The 20935-nt window shown below is 32.8% G+C and overlaps 1 protein-coding gene across 2 annotated transcripts in view; it reads right to left on the bottom strand.

Annotated features, from left to right (window-relative positions):
* LOC145278064 (uncharacterized) overlaps positions 1-20659 on the bottom strand; it is a 765737-nt gene extending 745078 nt beyond the window's left edge. The window contains exon 1 of one of the 2 annotated variants that reach the window (XR_013868302.1): positions 20205-20657. The gene's annotated coding sequence lies outside the window, so the exon portion shown is untranslated. Of the gene's footprint in view, positions 1-20204 lie in introns of both variants that reach the window. The other variant, XR_013868303.1, reaches the window with a different exon arrangement.
* Positions 20660-20935: the final 276 nt, after the last annotated feature.

A 20935-nucleotide genomic window follows, 5' to 3' on the forward strand; every position in this document is an offset into this window, starting at 1 on the left:
TGTAGAATGGTAAAACTTGTGGTTGCGCAGAATCTCTCGAAACTTAACCGGAAAAAGGTTAATTTGTAATTCCCGAATTGCTCAGTGGAAAATGTACCGAAATTTAATGCTAAAAAATTATAAATAACAGTTTTATTTAATAAAATCTAATTTTATTTTTAATAGGAAAAAAAATACGATTATTATTAATAAATATTTATTTAACATATTCAATCGCACACACACGTAGATATACATATGTGTATTTTCGACTGGCAATATTGCACATTGCTCATGTAATGAATACATAATGTAAAACTGTGAAATTGTTTCTACACACACATTCTCAAGAACACGTACACCCACACACACACACACACACACACACACATACACACACACACATCCTCAAGCACACACATTATTATACACGCACATATGCATATATAATTTTATATCATTTCATACATACACATATAATATTATGAGGAGATATATACGGATTTACAATTTTAGCTTCAATGATGCTCAGTACGTGAGTAAAGCTAGGTAGTATATGATGAAAATATATTTATGGCAATTAAGCTACACAGGTGTCTGTGTTTCATCTCCATAAAGAATTCGGAGCTTAAGTATATGGAATTTGTGTTACTAGTTGCTCTTATATATATATACGAGCTTACCATAAAACAGCTGTTATATATATATATATATATATATATATATATATATATATATATATAAACCATAAAACAACTGTTATATATATATATATATATATATATATATATATATATATATATATATATATATATATATAATAGTTGTTATGGTAAGTTTCTTTTGGCAAAAGACCACAGCACAAGCCCCAAAACACGTTTTCATGATAGCATCAAGGAGTGTCTGGTGAGCTTTCATGTTCCCGTTGACAGTTGGAAGTCCCTAGCATATGATCGCAAGCAGTAAAGGGTACTGCTGTACAGGGGTTAGGTTATGATGTACAGGGGTGCAGAACACTTTGAAGCAGCTCAAGAGAGCATGTAGTAAACGCTAAACCTTGCCGCCCAATCATGGAGATTTTTGGATCTGTGAGGTGTGTGACCGGGCTGTGTTGTCCAAAGCAGGTCTTGTTAATCACATGAAAGCGCACGATAATACGGATTCTGTTGCTGTTAGTTTCTTTCAAACCAATGACCGTCTTCAGTGTTATGTCTGCTTGAAGGTGTGCAAGTCGCTGCCAGGGCTGAAAAGTCATCTTCGGACACATGGACTTTCAGTGACTGAGGGAGTGGCACTCGTTTGACCATCACAAAGACACACACTTACACATACACACACACACTCACGCATACACCCTCCCCCACACACATTTCTTACATCTTGAAAGTCATCATATATGAATACGTTGTCAGCAAACATTTATATGCCATCATATACCAACAGATGATTTAAATAAAACATATTAAATGTATATATATACATATATATACATACATACACACACACGTGTGCATGTATATATATATATATATATATATATATATATATATATATATATATATATATATATATAGTCTGTTTATTATATAAACATTATTAGTTACATATGTGCATACATGTTTCAGTGAAGTCCCATTCATGGGCAACACTTCATCACACCAAAAAAGAATTGATATTAAGACCACATTGCTTTTTATAAGATATTTGGGTGCGATCTACATCCCGATGAGAACTGGGGTGTTTGCTTTGTTAATGTGATGGTGGTGGAGGTGGTGCGGTTTCCTATGTTTAAGCCGTCGATAGTAGGGAGGTGTAAGGTGATTCTTTTAGTTTGGTGGTTATTTATTGGCCTTGATTTAAAAATTCCCATATCCTTAGGTTCATTTAAGATTGTATATCTTTTATTAATGGTGACTATATGTATATCATTTGACAAGTGTTTTTAATTATTAGTTTATTTTATTTATTTATCTGTCGTGTTTATCTTTCGTTTTTTATTAGTTCATTTATTTTCAATTTTCTAGTTTTCCGAGTAGGGATGGAGAGGAGGGAAAGTGCCGTTTCATACGGTTTAAACATATAGAATTCTATTTGCGTAGCTGCTACTTTTCTTGCTTTGATCTAAAGTACTTTGTATTCCTATAGTGTCTAATATCTATATGACAGGTAGCTTTTATTGTCATTTCTTTTCTGTTGGAGAGTTCCTATTGTTCCTATTGTGAGCAAAGATACAATCAGTAGAGTTATAAATCCTGCAGGTATTGTATCAAGGTCCCCAACAAAAATTCCATTATTGTAGCTTAAACATGTCAGATCACGTTTGAATTATGTTAAAACATATGGGGAACAACCCCAAGAGTTTTGGAACAAAGTAATCTTGTCAGACGAAACGAAAATCGAAATCTTTGGAAGGAACACAGCAACACATGTATGCCGTAAAAATGTCACCGCCTATAACAAAAAGAATACCATTCCTACGGTAAAGTTTGGCGGTGATTCGATTATAGTAGGGGGGTGTTTTTCATCCAAAGGTGAACTAGAAATCATCAATGGGAGAATGAATGGACGTATGTACAGGGAGATTTGGGAGAAAAACATGCATACATCTGCTGATTTGTTGGGACATAATAGCAATTTCTTGTTTCAGCAGGACAATGATTCCAAGCATACTGCCAAACTAACCAAAGAATGGCTTAGAAATAATAATAATAATAATTGACTTTCTTATTTGGCCCAGTCAGTCTCCAGACCTCAACCCAATTGAAAATTTGCGGAAACTATTGAAGATCAATGTTCACAAGAGGAATCCGCAAAATATTCAACAACTAAAACAGTTCTGCAAAGAAGAATGGCGCAAAATACCTGCATATCTTTGCAAAAAACATGTGTGCAACCATAGAAAGCGGTTGAACGCTGCTGAACGTAATAAAGGCTATGCAACCAAATATTAAATCAATGTATCCAATACTTTTGCGTTAGTTGATTTATATTTTTCCTTTAATATAAACTTTCTAAACTTAAATTTTGTAATTACTACCCAAATATTAGTTAAAATCGTAATAGGAATATACTGACGAAATTTTAGATAAAATCATGAACCCTAATTAAAGTTATGAAGAAAAATGTAATGTAGCCAATAGTTTTGCGTGACACTGTATATATATATGTATATATATATATATATATATATATATATGTATGTATATATATGTATATTGTTATACACACCAACACACACTCACACGCACGCGCACACACAAACGCACACATACACACATATATATATGTATGTATATATATGTATATAGTTATATACACACACATGCACACACACAGATACACACACACGCACATACACACACACACACACACACACATATATATATATATATATATATATATATATATATATATATATATATATATATATATATATATATTGAAGTAACCTTTTCGGTTCATGTGAGAAACGGTTTCTACTCAGCAACTTTGTCAACTTTTTAACCTACAGAGTTAAAACTTTATAAATAGCAGACGTGGACTTGTAGATCAAATTCGATTTCATTTCCGGCGGAAAAATAGATGCTAACGGGTAAAAATAGGAAAATAACTGGAACCTTGCAAACGTAAGTCGACTAAACGCATACATTTATACGGTAAAGAATCAAAATATATTAAAGAGTCTTTGACAAACGGGCAACGCCGGGCTGCTTGCTTGTATATATTAGTGATCTGCCAAGGCCACAGCGGACACAACCTAGCAAAATAAAAAATAAAAAACCTTAGCAAAATTCATCCTCCAAGCAGCAAAACTGAAGCTGGCCTGAAGTACAATATATATGCAAATGTAAGCAAATTTGGGCATATTTTATTGGTGTGAAAATATAGGGACTTTTTTTTTTTACCTATGGTCATAATATATTTTAACCATAAAGTAATATTATAATTTTCAAAAAGCTTGCAAATTTTCATATAGTTTCGTCCCATAGAACCAAAGATACAAGCATTTCAGTATTCAATTTAGTAACCAATATATATATATATATATATATATATATATATATATATATATATATATATATATATATATATATATATATATATATATACAGGGTGTCCGTAAAGTTACTATACAGTCTTACAAGTTACTATACAGACACCCTGTAATATATTAACAGTACAGTAAGATATTGTATTAAAATATAATACAATAAAACAATAAGACTGTATAGTAACTTTACGAACACCCTGTGTGTATATATATATATATATATATATATATATATATATATATATATATATATATATATAAAGCGAAAATGTCTGCGTATGTGTACATTTCCCTAGCAAATTACTCTGTCAATTTTCGTTCTAGAGACTCGAGATTTGTCATAAAGGGTATTGAGATTTGGGGGAATCTTCTTAATCAGTTTTCGGCTATCAAAGGGTCAAATTCAACGATTTGACCTTTTGAATCTAAACACTTGAAATTTTAAATGTAGGTTACTTGGACAGGGATCAAACTTTTCAATTTGATTTGAGTCCCAAAAAATAAATGTTAAGGGGTCAAAATTGGGGTCAAAGTTTAAAATAAAATGACCTCTGCGGTCTCTACCAAATTATTTAGTCAATTTTTGGTCTAAACATTTTAAATTTTAGATAAAGGGAATTCAGAGATAGGCAAGCGTTTTAATCGGTTTGGGTTGAAAATTTGAGCTGCTAAGGGGTCAAAATTCAAAATATTTTAACTTTTTGCTAGACACCGAAAAGTTAAAATATACATAACGAGTATTCAGACATGCTTCAAGCATTTTAATCAGTTTGGGGGCGAAAATTTGGCTGCCAAAAAGTCAAAGTTGAAAGAGTTGACCTTTGCAGATTCTACCAAATTCCTTCGCCAATTTTGGGTCTAAATCCTTGAAATTTTAGATGTAGGTAACTTTGACATGGGTAAAACTTTGTATTTCATTGGAGACCAAAATAATAAATGTTGAGGGGTCAAAACTGGGGTCAATTTAAAAAAAAATACCTCTGGAGTCTCTACGAAATTACTCAGACAAATTTTGGTCTAAACATTTGAGATCTTACATAAAGTGTATTCTGACGTGGGGAAATTTATGAACAGTACATAGGGCCCGAGCAAGCTCGGTTATATATATATATATATATATATATATATATATATATATATATATATATACATATATATATATATATTTCTCTCTCTCTCTCTCTCTCTCTCTATATATATATATATATATATATATATATATATATATATATATTTATATATATGTATATATAGATACATGTATATGTATATATATAAGGCATAATCGCGCTGACACGCCGGTTCTCGTCTGAATTAAAATTAAATTAAGCAATCGTAAGCCTGGTTAGTATTAGATGGGTGACCATTTGGGAATTCTAGGCGCTGTATGTGCACTTCACTTATATCCGCATTTGTTTCAAGTCGTCTTGTACACTTCATTTGCCACTGGTATTTAACAATGTCGACTCAAGAGAGGTGTGGTTGTAAATTGTGCACCTCCCACCACAAAAATTTCACGCGCAGGCACCCCTACGTGGCTGGCCCTCAATAACCTGCAAAAGACTGAAGGAGCGTATATATATATATATATATATATATATATATATATATATATATATATATATATATATATATATATATCCCTATCACAAATTAATGTACTTTATGAATTTAATTGTCAGTTCGCTGCTGACTATGTGGGTCAAACTTCCTTAAATTAGCAGACTAGAATCTACCAACATGTTCCAACAAAAATGAGATTGAGCAAGTCTCGCTTTTATCCCCTTTCTTCCACCTTGGAATTTGTCATTGGCCAACACCTCCATGAAAATGCAGCGTATGCCAATGTGTATAAAATTGAGTGTTTTAGAATTTTGCATCGGGTTGTCACTCAAAATCACTTGCAGCTTTTGGAGTCCGTCTCTATTCTCTTATGCAGACCTTCTCACTGTCGACAGAAAGAATTCATTAGGTCATTAGATTTATTTAGGAATATATTTTAACTTTCCCCCTTACCCCTGGTTGTACATATATTTTATATAATTGTAAATAATTTTTTTATTCATACACCAACCCGTCCTTCCTTTTTCTCTCGCTCGGTAGAAACGAACACGCACAACCCATTAAGTCTGCTCTTGCGAAATATTTTATTTATTTATATTTTTTTTTATAGATTAACGATTAACACCTGAAGAGTCTGTTGATGAAACCTTGGGCTATTTTCTTCAAAGTAATCTGTAATTTTGTACCGTCAAACACTTCCGTTTCTGAAATACAGAGTGGTCGCTAGAAAAGCGGAAAATTTGTCAAACAGCGATTTTTTTACAGGGATAATTTTTACAAAGTTTTTCAAAGACGAATATCATTAATACTCAACATGTCGTCCGTGCACTTCACTACAACGTCTTAACCTAGAAATCCAAGCTCGTGTGGCGTTTTAAAGGGTAGCTTGTGGTATATCATTCCAAGCTCATGATCTAAGATGACATTCAAAGTTCCCGCTTTTCTAGCGAACACCTGTAGAACAGCGGCCTTTTTTTGCACATGAAACATTTTCAAATATTTGTACTGGTGTTTTTGTTTTCTTAATCTCATTCATCCGGAGGAAGTTTCGAAATAAAGACGAAATGTTGATGAACACATAAATCAGTTTGTTCCTTTTTATTTCTTTATTTTGTCGGGATACTATTTTCATTAGTCTCATCATGCATATATATATATATATATATATATATATATATATATATATATATATATATATATATATATAATGAAAACAAATGGATGTAGTGTTTACCTGATATACGCAATGGTAAACTAATATAAATAACAGTATTTATATATAGAAAATTTAACCCCAACCGAATTAAAAAAAAGCTCAATACGCAATAGAGAGTAGAGCTTATTATAAGAGAAAGAAAATTAAAACTGTAAGTTGAACTTTACAATCAAAATTTATTGTTTGACTTAATACTCCAAAAACAAATTACAAATTCCTTATTCCGCGGAGTTTCAAAGAATGCTATTATTGTTATTCTTCTAATCAGAGGACTGAAAGAAATCAGCAAATTATATTTGTAGCAATACTAGAATTTTCTAGTTAAGACATTAAGTGAAACCGCATTTTATTATAGTTATAAATTGCCAAATAAATTTTTATTAAAAAGGTTGGTTATGTAAAAAGATATATATATATATATATATATATATATATATATATATATATATATATATATATATATAAACAAACCGTGCATAATATTTCAGTTTGCATGAATATATATATATATATATATATATATATATATATATATATAGCTTTCTCTTTCTCTCTCTATATATGTATACAGCTATATATATGCAGCTATATATACATATATACCGTTATATGTATGTATATAATATGTATATATAATTATATATATATATATATATATATATATATATATATATATATATATATATATATAACTACGTATTTACTCACATAAAATTAATATACGAAAGTATAAATTTATGCGTAAACTTTAAGTATTTACTTCAAAAGTGCTCAATACGTAGGTAGAGCTAGTTAGTAATTTATAAAATATATATGGCGATTAAGCTACACTGAATATTTATTCCGCGTTTCATCCACTCTAGGACTCTTCAGGCTTATATATACACTAGAAAAAGTACCCGTCGTTGACTGAGTTCAAAAAAAGCCTACAGAAAATGGACTCTGATTTATGAAAGTATGATAGGTTATGAAAACGAAGGCTTGTAAAAAGATAGCTTCGAATTTGCAATAACCTAACCCATTCGGATACTATTAACTGCGAGAAATACTGTTTAAATTTAAATATTTATCTTTAAATGTTTTTTAACGTCGGTCAGAGTGATCTAATCATTATATGATGATCTGAGCATACGAGCTAAATTGACCGACTTTATTTCAACTGAAATATATATATATATATTTATATATATATATATATATATTTATATTTATATTTATATTTATATATATATATACATATATAAATATATATATATATATATATATATATTATATATATATATATATATATATATATATATATATATATATATATATATATATATATATATATTCTACTAGGTTTTGGTTTCGGTTTCGATTCAAACTGATACACTCAAGCCATATGGATATATTTTTTATTTTTAAAATCACAACTTCATAATATATAAGAATCGATAGAAAATAGACTCTATATAATGATATATACGAAATCTCCATGGATTAAAATATGATATTTTAGCGTATTTTACGACCGAACTACTCCAGGTGTCCCTGCTAGCTTAGATAAATACTTTTGCAGTTTTAACGAAAAAGCTACAATAATATGAGAGGGTCTCCATTTATGCTGAACATCCACAGAATGCCGCCATCAATATATTACATATGAATGAGTCCTCTGTGGAATTATTATTATTAATTCACCACGAATTCTCACACAGGTTATCATCATTTCGATAAGCATGTGAAATTACTTTGCGTTACCGCAACAGCCGCTTACCATTGATTGCTCGCTGGCAATGCTCATAGCTTTTCTCCTGGATTTAGCTCGAAATAACCTTCAAACGGTCCAATAGTCTCCGCACATTTTTCTTGTAATCTCCCTTTTCCTTCTTTTTATTATAATTGCCTCCCTTCTTTGACGACTATTTGAGTTGCTGCCATCAAATGTTTTTCGCGGGGATGGGGAGACGCCTATAGATCATGAAATTTCTTATCGTTTCAATGCCCTTGGTTTCATGCAATGGTTTTCTTTCCATATTTTTGTTTTCTCTTCACTGCAATGTATACGTTACTGATTGTTGTACCTATTGACGTGCTTCCTCACGAGGGAAGAGTTAGACACAAGATTAGTTTTTTATGTGGCGAAAATCCAGCTCCCCAAAAAGAGGCACTCGGGATAGAAACCAAAATAAAAATTGTCTCAGTCTTGAAGGGTTTCTCTTCCACTGACCGATAATAGAAAACGGGAAGTGGAGCATCAGAACAGGTACATTACTGTGATCTTGGCCCGATACTCACTAGAGGTAGTCACACAAGCCATCATCCAAGATTTTTGGCATTTCTTGGAATCTGAGTGACAACAAGTCTTCCCAGATTTCCACCTCTTTCGATAACCTTTTCAGTTGATCTTGCGTTATCGCAACAGCCGCTTACAATTTCTCGTTGGCAGCGATCATTGGTCTTCACTGGAATTCGGATCACAATAAGCCTCCTCAAAGTCCTAGTCCTCTTTGCACTCATCCAATGGAGGTCTAGTGCTTTCACTCCTCGGTCTTTCCATCCTCCTTGACCCTCCTCACATATTTCGTGTGGTTTCACTTTATGGTGACACACACATACACAACAAAACATGAGGTTTAAGATTAGCGGGGTTTATTTTGCAATTTTGCAGTTTCAGTTTTCCTGGCTGTATATGTTCTCTTTTTGTTTTACATCTGTAGCAGTTTCTGCATGTACTGCTTGTGCGTATAGCTTATGTGTGTTAGTTTCCGCATTCAAGGGTTTTCCTTATTATTTCAACCGTTGTTATTACTGTTATCCGTTGTATCTTTTCACACACCCTCTGATTCAAATCTATTCCATTCTTTTGAAAAGTTTTTCGGTATTTTTCCTAGTGATCCTACTATCAGTGGTGTTATCTTGACTTACTTCATCTTCCATATTCCTTTGAGCTCTTTGGCCAGTTCCGTGCATTTGCTACGTTTCTCTGTCTCATTGATCTTCACTTTGTGGTCTGCTGGGACGGTAAAATCTACAATCTTGCAGGACTTTTCCTTCCTGTAAACAATTATCATATCCAGTCTTCTTGCTTGGATAGGTTTATCCGTTTGTATATCCAATATCTCATGGGATTTTGTGACTCTTATTTTGAAGTACTGCTGTCGCTTTGTGCTTATACTTTTTCTTAGCGTGTTTATTCAAAAGACGACGGTTAAAAGATCGTGCAGTATTTTTTTAAATCATTTTTAAACTAGCTTGAGTGCCCGGCGATGCCTGGGTGTTTGAAGGTGTGTGTTGAGCAAAAAAAAAAAAAAATAGAGGTAGTAGACGCAGGCTCGAACCCGTACTGCGAAGGAGAATAAGAATAAAGAAGTTTTTTTTTCTGCTGCGCCCATCGCCAAACCGGAAGAGACGTACGTTTAAATTAAGGCTAGTCAATCGGAAAGGAGGGATGACTTTTGAAATATCGGCGAAAAAAGCGACCCATCCCTGTAGAAAAGTACCAAGTTGAGGCTACGCTGAGAAAGAAGTGATGAAGGGCGAAATTAAACGTTTAAAAAAGCAGGTGGCTGAACGTCAACGTGTGGTTTTCTAGGTCAAACATCACGCCATAGTAGTGGTAGTAGTAGTATTAGTAGTAGCAGTATTATTATTATTATTATTAGTAGTAGTAGTAGTAGTAGTAGTAGTAGTAGATGAAATGAAATCACGTATTTCGTAACATAATAAAAAATACAGACGATCTCATTTCGTAAATCAGACATATTATAATCAAGACGGTATATAAAAAAAGGTATAAGATTAGTGACCCCCTCGAGCGACCTCTCAAAAGAGCCTTTGGCGGACATACGAAAAAAATGCACACTCACAAACACATACACACACACACACATTTTCGCTTTTGTATTATAGATAAATATTTATTTATTTAAAATTTGTATTTTTGTTCCATACCAGACATACTTACTGTTTAGACAATACTTTTTTTTTCTTACTAGTCCTGATGAGGTTTGCCCGCAATCTCTAGCTGTCAAAGATAGAGGTTTGTATCGTCCAGTTCAATGTTAAAATCAATAGAAATCCATTGTTTAGAAGCCCAATTAAAATGAAATTCAAAGGATGACAGTAAAATGATAAGATTCGTACAGTGCATTTTATTTCTTATATATTTATTTATTTAATTTTTTTCGGCTCGGTAGTAGTAGTAGTAGTAGTAGTAGTAGTAGTAGTAGTAGTAGTAGTAGTAGTAGTATGCTCTGCTTTGTATGTCGAACTTTTGAAATGAATATCAAAAAATATTAATGAGAGAGGGTTAGAATGATAGAAAGCGAATAAGAAATTGATCACTTGGCGAGTTATCAATAAATTGTGGCTAATTATGTTTTAATCATAGAACAAATAAAGGAAAATCCGTTTTTGCAAAAATAAATCAATTCTCAAACTGGGAGTTATTTTAGCATGTATTTTGTTCGATCAAAATATATGAGGAAGATTGCATTGTGCCTTAGATTCTCCGATTTGATTGGAAAATGGTCGATTTCATCGATTTCGATGGCAATAAAAGCATTAGAACTGTAGAACATTCGTTGATCCTCATTCAACTCCTACAACGTCTGATCTCCCTACTAGTATATATATATATATATATATATATATATATATATATATATATATATATATATATATATATATAAAAGCAATATCGCCTGAAGAGGTCTCTAGTTATTGTAACTACTCATGAATGTGTAGTGGCATATTAATGCTTATGTAAAACAAATAAAAGTGTATATATATGTATATGTATATATATATGTATATATATGTATATATATGTGTGTGTGTGTGTGTGTGTGTGTGTACACACACTTTTACACACTTTTATTTGTTTTTCATAAGCATTAATATGCCACTACACATTCATGAAGAGTTACAAGTAACTAGAGACCGCTTAAGGCGATATTGTTTATATATATATATATATAAACAATATCGCCTTAAGCGGTCTCTACATATTCGCACACATATTCGTCCTTTCCCGACATGGGTTGGATTTTAAAAAACTGTCTTTTTTCGCACGATCTATGACTTTTTCTTTTATCACATTTTTATTTCAATTATCCTGAAGATGTCCTCTGAGACAAGGACGAAACGTTGATTTTTTAATAATTTCATTCGGTTTTTTCTATTTTTTCTTTAAACATATATATATATATATATATATATATATATATATATATATATATATATATATATATATATATATATACTAGCAAAAGTACCCGTGGTTGACTGGGTTCAAAAACAGCCTACAGAAAATGGACTCTGATTTATGAAAGTATGATAGGTTATGAAAAGGAAGGATTGTAAAGAGATAGCTTCGAATTTGGGGGTATCAAAACCAAAGCAAAATATGATGAAAGTAAAAATAAAATATATAAATCCCATAATTTCTTATACCATACCTGTTCACACTGAAACACTTATCACAATATTCTGTGGATCTATATTAAAAAAACCTTGTTAAACTTTGTGACATATTTCGATTCTATGGAGGTCAGGTGCAAACGAACGCCCGATAATTTTATTATACCATATTTCTTCAAACTGACACATAATTATCAAAGTATACTTACGTAGATAGATATGGAAAGTCTATTAAAGTTTGTGCCTATTTCCATTCTATGGAGGCCAGGCGCCAACGCAGACCCCACGATTTTATTATACCATCCCTATTTAAGTTAAAACATACTTATCAAAGTATTCTTATGTACATCTATATCAAAAACACTTGTAAACGTTTTTTTTTAGTTTTCAAATTTGTTATTTCCATACTTTGTGGACCAGGCGCGTACGCAGACCCCACAAATTTAATTAACCACCGTTCTGCCAGATCAAACATACCCATTCCTGTGTCTCGATTAATCTTCTATCATTATATGTGATCAGTTTTCTATAATAGTCAACCATATAGGAGCTTATTCGTGACCAGACACACACACAGACGCTCAGATTTACATTATATATATGTGTATATATATATATATATATATATATATGATGAGTGCAACGTCTTTTCAGACGAGTTCCACTCCCTCAGACACTTAAAGTTCATGAGCCCAAACATGATTTTTTTTAGTCCTACCGGCGAATTCACACGCTCAACATACACACATATATGATGATTGTAGCGTCTTGTCAGATGAGTGCCACTCTCTCAGACACTCCATGAGCCCAAAAATGACTCTTTTTTTTTCTGCACGTCACACTTTTCCATTGCCACAGTACCATTTTTTATAGACAAATGCTTGAGATACACACAGATGATGTTACTGAGTCTTAGCTTTGTACGACAGCTAAGTCTCTCTCTCGGTTCAAAATGTTAAGATCCAGCAACAAGCAAGAGTAAGATAGCCAGCAACAAGTCAAACTGCAGACTAGCTTAATGCGGGTATTGGTCTCCCGCTTTATGGTTTTTTAAATCAGATATTTGGTTCTCCTAGAGGGGTTGCCTTCACCACGGCTTACGGGAGCCCTCTCCACCCCAACACATATATATATACACAGTGTATCACAAAAGTCATTACATCCCTTACATTTCTTCAAATAATTAAGTATATCTGTTCATCGGACAACACTGTAAAGAATGATTTTTTAACATCATGGAAAGTAGTCATTAGCGTTTCATCCTTTCGGGAATCATCAGCGTGGCACAATTACTACCGGTCGGAAGATTCCAATGCGGCCACAAAGCCATCTCTGACTCCATTACCCAGCAAGAAACCTCATGGCCAATCTCAACCGCTCGAAATATCGTTGAAATTATTTAAATGTCGTAAACATTCGACCATACTGATCGGATGATTAAATCATGATCTACGCGTGCGAGCGTAGGTGACCGACTCTCTATTTCAACCATAAAGTGCTGAACAATAGGAACCAAGTTTATTAAAAACGGCTGACATAATTATTACAATATATATATATATATATATATATATATATATATATATATATATATATATATAGTCTTTGAAGTTTTTTACCTTTAAAACTATACAAAAAAAATTTTTTTTATTTATTTATTTTTTTATCATTCGTTAGAAAACTATCTAGTCAGTAAGTCATTTAATCACCTGCAATCACTGCATCAACTCGCTCTCGAATTTACTATAATACCAATAATTTATTTTTCAATGGATCATTATATATATATATATATATATATATATATATATATATATATATATATATATATTATTGGAAGTATTATTTAAACAAAACCAAAATGTGTCAACCAAAGAGTGCTCAATGTTTATACAGAGGAATGTAAATATGTTGGATGTGATAACTAATGGCTACACATATGCAAACATGTTTCAGTGACCACCCTGCCAGGGGAAATCACCTCGTTGATATTCTTGGCCTGATGAGGTGATTTTCCCTGGCAGGGTAGTCACTGAAACATGCTTGCGTATGTGTAGCCATTAGTTATTACATCCAACATATATATATATATATATATATATATATATATATATATATATATATATATATATATATATATATATATATATATATATTAGTGTCTAATAACTATTAATCACTATTCTGTAACTTTGCATAGAACGGATACTATATTACCCATTATTATGTCCATTATTATGACAAAATCCATACAAAATTTCAGCCAGATCGACACCGTAGTTTCCATGAAAAAGTGAGAGTAAATATGGTATTGTAGTGACTACTCCTTTTTCATCCCTATTAATCCCTATTAATCCCTAACGGTGCATCGAACTGATACGATGCTTAGTTAGCTGCACCTTACTATAATAAAGGTTCATACAATATTTCAACCAGATCGGACCAGTAGTTTTCGAGAAAAAGTGAAACGGATAGACAAACAGACAGGCTAAAAGACATATGGATTATGAATAGTAATATATTAGATTTCAAAAGTAAACGAATGTAGGATATATTTATTTGCATACTTTCCAAGAATTCCAAATAAACAACAGTTTCGTGTACGATTGTTTCTGGGACGATATTAATTTTTTTTATTGATATCAAAAGTATCTTCATCAGAATCGATGATACCAGTTTTCATGTTATTCCATCAGCATCGGGCATTCTACTTTTTTTCTTTCCTTTTTTTTTTTTTTTTTTTGAAAGGGAGTAACCGCTTATCAAGGTTTGAAGGCGACAAGGATAAAACATTAATGAATGTAAGGTGATCAATTAGACAATAGTAGTCGGTAGTGTTGTAAATTTGATTATTTAAGGAGACGGCTTAACAAGAACTTGTTTACATTAAACTTGAATTGTCTAATCCTAGGTAAAAGTGCCAAGTGTTATTTATATTTAAATCTTTGGTTAGTATTGCCTTTAGTTATTATCGGACCAATCACTTATAACTAATTGTAACCTTCTTGAAGATCTGAGGCAGCTGATGGGAGACGGGAAAATCTGGAGAGAGAGAGAGAGAGATTCACATTGGTCCGAGCAAGGATCCCGACCAGATAGAATAGACATAGGGGTTTATGGTGGAAGTTTATGGGAATTAAATTCAAGGTTGTAGTCTACTGGAAAGCAGACCCGCGGTATAGAGTTTTTATATATAAAAAAATTTTGTTCATGTGTGTGGGGGGTGCATAGATTCAAGCTCAGCCGAGCACTTTCCGCGGAAATAGCAAAAGAACAAAAAGAGACTAACAACGTCTCCTTTGCAAGAAATAGGTTGCAAGGGGGAGAAATAGACATGCAGTAATAGGGGAAGTTTATAGGGAATAAAAATTCACATATTGCCCCCCCCTACTTAAAGTCAGTATGTATATTCCGGTTGCAGGGGAGATAACGTACGGTGCCTTGTCTTTCCAAATGATTACACATCGTACACTTGTCGCTTTACTTCGGAGATTTAACCGGACAATCCCAGCAGAATGCTCTATTAAAAAAAAAAAAAAAATCCAAAACAAATAACGTAATATTTATTAGATCTGCTGTCTACTCACCGGAATGTGACAGTCACATCTTTTGTCTAAAAAGTATTTCCTGCTTCGTACCACACTGCAATGTTTAAATACCGTACAGGTTTGTAGCTGAGCAGACTAAACTTACGAGGTGCCTTAAGTTAAAGTGAAATAAGTTTTCAGACTTTTTTGTACAGGCATTTAAAATTGTCGTAGACTCTTGAAAATTCAGTATGTTATTACTATGCATCTTATTTTTATGATTTCAGGTTCAAATGAACAGGTACAACAGAAATTGGAATACACCCTACTAAAGCCTGTTCGTCACAGCCAGTGAATTTCCAAAATGCAGTCTGGATGTGAGCACACATTAGAAGAACGATATGCAATAACATTCTGTTTCAATCTTGGAAAAATGTCACAGAAACGTATGGAATGCTTCAGACTGCCTTTGGACCATCTTGCGTGAATCGAGCATCAGTTTTTGAGTGGCATAAGAGATTCAAGGAAAGCAGGGAGTCCGAGGGATGATGAGGGGTATGGTGGAGTAACGGAGTTAGAATACTAGAATTGATTCGTCAAATAATGATTGCATGTATAAGAACCGTCGTGTGTCTGTAGAGACAATAAGTGCACAGTTTGATGTCAGTGTGGGAACTGTACACACAATTATTCACGAGGTACTGAAAGTGCGGAAGATTTGAACAAAGTTTGTCTCAAGGGTGCTTCATGCTTGTCACAAAAAAATTTGACCAAGATGGGCATCAAGACAGTTTCTCGCCCTCCCAAAAATCCAGACCTTCCTCCCTGTAACTTTTGCTGGAAAGTTTGGAAACTTATTGAAGACACCTCGTACATTCACATTAGACCCACTGCCTAATCACACCTGTGTTTGTTCATAGATGTACCGGCAACCAACTTTTGCATTGTGTTCTGCAGTCCTGAACGTGCTGCCTCAGAATTATGGGAATGAACGTGTATCACCCACGTTTTTGAAGTTCTGTATTGTTTAACTGCAGTGATGTTCCTAAGTATTCACTAATTAACAACGTAAACTGTGTCTATTGCTGACGGTTTTTAGCACAATACCTAAATAGAGGGAAATATATATATATGAGTTACATATATATGAGATCAGGACTGCATCGCTACCGTCGGTTTCAAATCAAACAAAGAGGACCTATAGTTTATCGCCTTTGTAGAACTCTTATCAGCTTTTGCTTATATCAATCTCCCTGAAACAAAAAAAAACATATTTTTGTTTAGATCCGAAACCGACGGTACCGATGTTGTCGTGATCTCCTTTAATATATATATATATATATATATATATATATATATATATATATATATATATATATATATATATGCGCCTGAAGAATATTGAATACTGAAGGTTACATCGAGCGAAACGTTCTGAAAATAACAATTAAGATAAGAATTTTTATAAACAGTTCACTCTGGTAAGGAAAAAAAAATACTCGAGCTGAGATCGAAATCAAAACCTAGACAGTGAGTCAAATGCGATAACCATTAGGCCAGCTTGACACGACCTAAGAAGTGTTTACAAACCTACTTATTTTTAACAGAAGCAATCTGTCATGAGAACAATTCACGCCGGAATTCAGTCATAAAACAGTAAGCAAACAGATAAAAAAAAAATCGATGCCCCCCCAATCCAATTCTTCCATTTTTATCCCCTTAGCAGCCCTTCTGTCCGACGAAACCCGATTTAAAAGTACCCATATGTCTAAGATCCTGGATATGACCTTAAACTATATCCAGTGTCGAGGCCCCAACTTGCGGGCTTTGGGGAGTGTGAAGCCACCCTTTAATTGACATTGCTCCCAGGTCCACTCTGACCCGGAGTGGTAGTACCTGTTAGGGTTCCAACTATGGGTTGAATAGAAACCGACTTGAAAACAACAAATATATTCTATTAAAAAAAATTATTCTTTTGATTCGGCATTAAATAACTTGAAAAGGGTTGATATGCCGTAAAAGAAAAAAAAAAAACAACCAACAACCATATGTCTAAATACCCTATAAACTAAATCTCAAGTCTGTAGATAAAAAATTTGTTGAGTATATAGGTTGAGAAATGCCATCTCACATACACACATTCTCACTTTTCTATATATCGTGTGTGAAGACACTTCTCAACCTATATACTCAACGAATTTTTTTATCTACAGTAGTAGATAGAGTATTAAGGCGTGTGAAAAAATTTTAATCGGGTTTAATCCGGAAAAAGGGCTGCTAAGGTCAACATAGGAAAATTTGTCATCGAATTTTTTATGTTTGCTTACTATTTCATGACTGCGCATGCGTGAATTGTTCTTATTATAGATTGTTTATGTTACAAACAAGCAGATTTTTAAAACAGGTGTAAATGATTGTGTTAAGCTGTGCTAATGGCTATCCCACTTAATCACTGCCTTTAAGTTTTGGTTTCGACCTCAGCTCGAGTATTTTTTTTTTTTTAATTCCAAGAAGTGAACTATTTAGATAAAATATAATACTCGCATGCACATGTCTCAGTTCCATTCCGTTTTTTTTTTCTTCGTTTTTTAAAAGGAATCTAACGTTAGGGTTAATACCTAAGGTATTTTTTTTTTTTTTAATAATAATAATAAATAAGAATGCTGCATTAATTTAAATAATATATTATCGTATTTTATGATTGAGAAATACCGGGCGGCCTGCTAGTATAGATAGATAGATAGATAGATAGATAGATAGATAGATAGATAGATAGATAGATAGATAGATAGATGAATTAAAAAATCCAATAAACGTTGTAAATATGGGGGAATTTGTTTCTTGTTTTTCGCCAGGAACGTTCTATCGCTCGCAGCTGCCTACGTACAAAACTACCTACCATGCCGATTTGTTTACAAGTATCTGGTCCACTTAACGATGGAATCGAATGCTTATTGAAACAAGATTTTCACTAAAAACTAAAAAAATAAATAATTAAAAAACATGCCCTCGTCTCCGACTTGAAAAAAAAAATTATGTAGTATTGTGTATGAGAATGCAAGATTGAAGACCGTTCTATCAAGAGGAGAGGCAATGTTACGTAACTTCGTAGAACGCAGATATGCGGACGTGGACGTTGTTTACATACGCATTAATTATGATGCTTAGTGCTCGGACGAGTTGCAAACGCTGCGACACAGAGAAACAGTAAACACATGGAACAGTTATGCAAATATACGTCCACATGGCTGCTAGCGTATGCATGTAAATAAAAATATATATACATAGACAATATACTTGTATTAGTAAGATCTCACAACACGTCACAATTGTGTACGTACGTGTCTATCTAGATGAATTGACATTAAATATATATATATATATATATATATATATATTTATGCTCCCGTCGACAGTTTTATCATGTGTGTGTGTGTGTGTGTGTGTGTGTGTGTGTGTGTGTGTGTGTGTGTGTGTGTGTGTGTGTGTGCTACTGCGTAGTCACCTAACAACCATCTAATTAGGCAGTTGCACGATTATATAAGTATTTTCTGATACGTAATATATGCGCATTTATATACGCATGTGTCTATATATATGCCTGTGTGCACGCCTGCGGGCACATTACATCTGTATGTTTATGCGTTTGTTTTTGTTTTAATAAATGTATATATATGTATATATATATATATATGTGTGTGTGTGTGTGTGTGTGTGTGTGTGTGTGTGTGTGTGTGTGTGTGTGTGTGTATTGATAAATTGCTAGATAGATAGATACAGTTATAGATATAATTATATTTCATATAAAAACATAATTACATTTATATATCTATATATATATATATATATATATTACTTTAATAAATAACACAATACCAATATGTATATAATCTCTTTCTTTCTCTATATATGTATACATGTATGTAAGAATATATGTTTACCTATATATAAATATATATATGTGTGTGTGTGTGTGTGTGTGTGTGTGTGTGTGTGTACATATAAGGATATGTATTTAGAATCAAATATAAAGTTTTAAAATAACATCTCTATCTATCTATACATACATATATTTATAAATACTTACCTATATATAAATATAATTATATATATATATATATAAATATAATTATATATATATATATATATATATATATATATATATATATATATATAAACAGTAAATAATTTGGTTGTCTAAATTGTATGTTTGTATACGTTGTTGGATATATTATACATACACGTGCGTGTTTATGTTTCCTTTTATATTTATAAATGTTTGTATGCATACACACACACACACACATATATATATATATATATATATACGTGTGTGTGTATGTGTGTGTGCATATAATGTGTGTGTACATATAATGTATATATATATATATATATATATATATATATATATATATATATATATATATATATATATATACATAGGTACATATTGGGCACTTACCTTATTTAGTTAAAGCATTCTCGAAAGCCGTGGTCGTCATCAATACAAATAAAATAATTGTGTTTTTTCGTGTGAAGAAAAGATGGCTGGAATTCTCTCGATTTGCCACCGATAACTTCATTATTGTTATCTTCTTCCAACACCAACATCGTCATCATTGTTTTCATAACAATGTTCACTACGACGACCACGGCCTCCACCGCTACTGCCGCCTCCGTCACCGCTCTCCTCGATGCAGACACCACTGAACCACTGGCAACAACTGCCATCATCATAATTAGCCACGTTGCCGGAATCAGCATTATACTGTCCATTCGCATCGTGCACCTTCCTCGGTTCTGTCTCCTCTTACTTCCGCTCTCTTTTCGGGCTTATCACTTTTAGGTCTTGTTTGTTTTCCTTTTTTTATTTATCTCCATACAGTGTTGAATTCAATGATACACCCCGCCCCCCCCCCCCCGCTTGGCCCTTCTTCTTCTTCTTCTTCTTCTTCTTCTTCTTCTTCTTTATTCGCGTCATATATTTTCGGTTTATTTTTGCAACGTAGTTTTAAAAAGTAATATGGCCCCACTATGCTTTGAATATTTAACTATGGAAAAACTCCGGTGCAAACACACACACACACACACACACACACACACACACACACACACACAGACACACACGTGTGTGTGTGTATTTGTGAAGTAAGAGTTGCGCAATCAGCATCCACACCTCTCCTGCATCGGCCC

Source organism: Euprymna scolopes, chromosome 6 (assembly GCF_053919585.1).
Source record: "Euprymna scolopes isolate OS-2025 chromosome 6, ASM5391958v1, whole genome shotgun sequence".
Classification (NCBI taxonomy): domain Eukaryota; kingdom Metazoa; phylum Mollusca; class Cephalopoda; order Sepiida; family Sepiolidae; genus Euprymna; species Euprymna scolopes.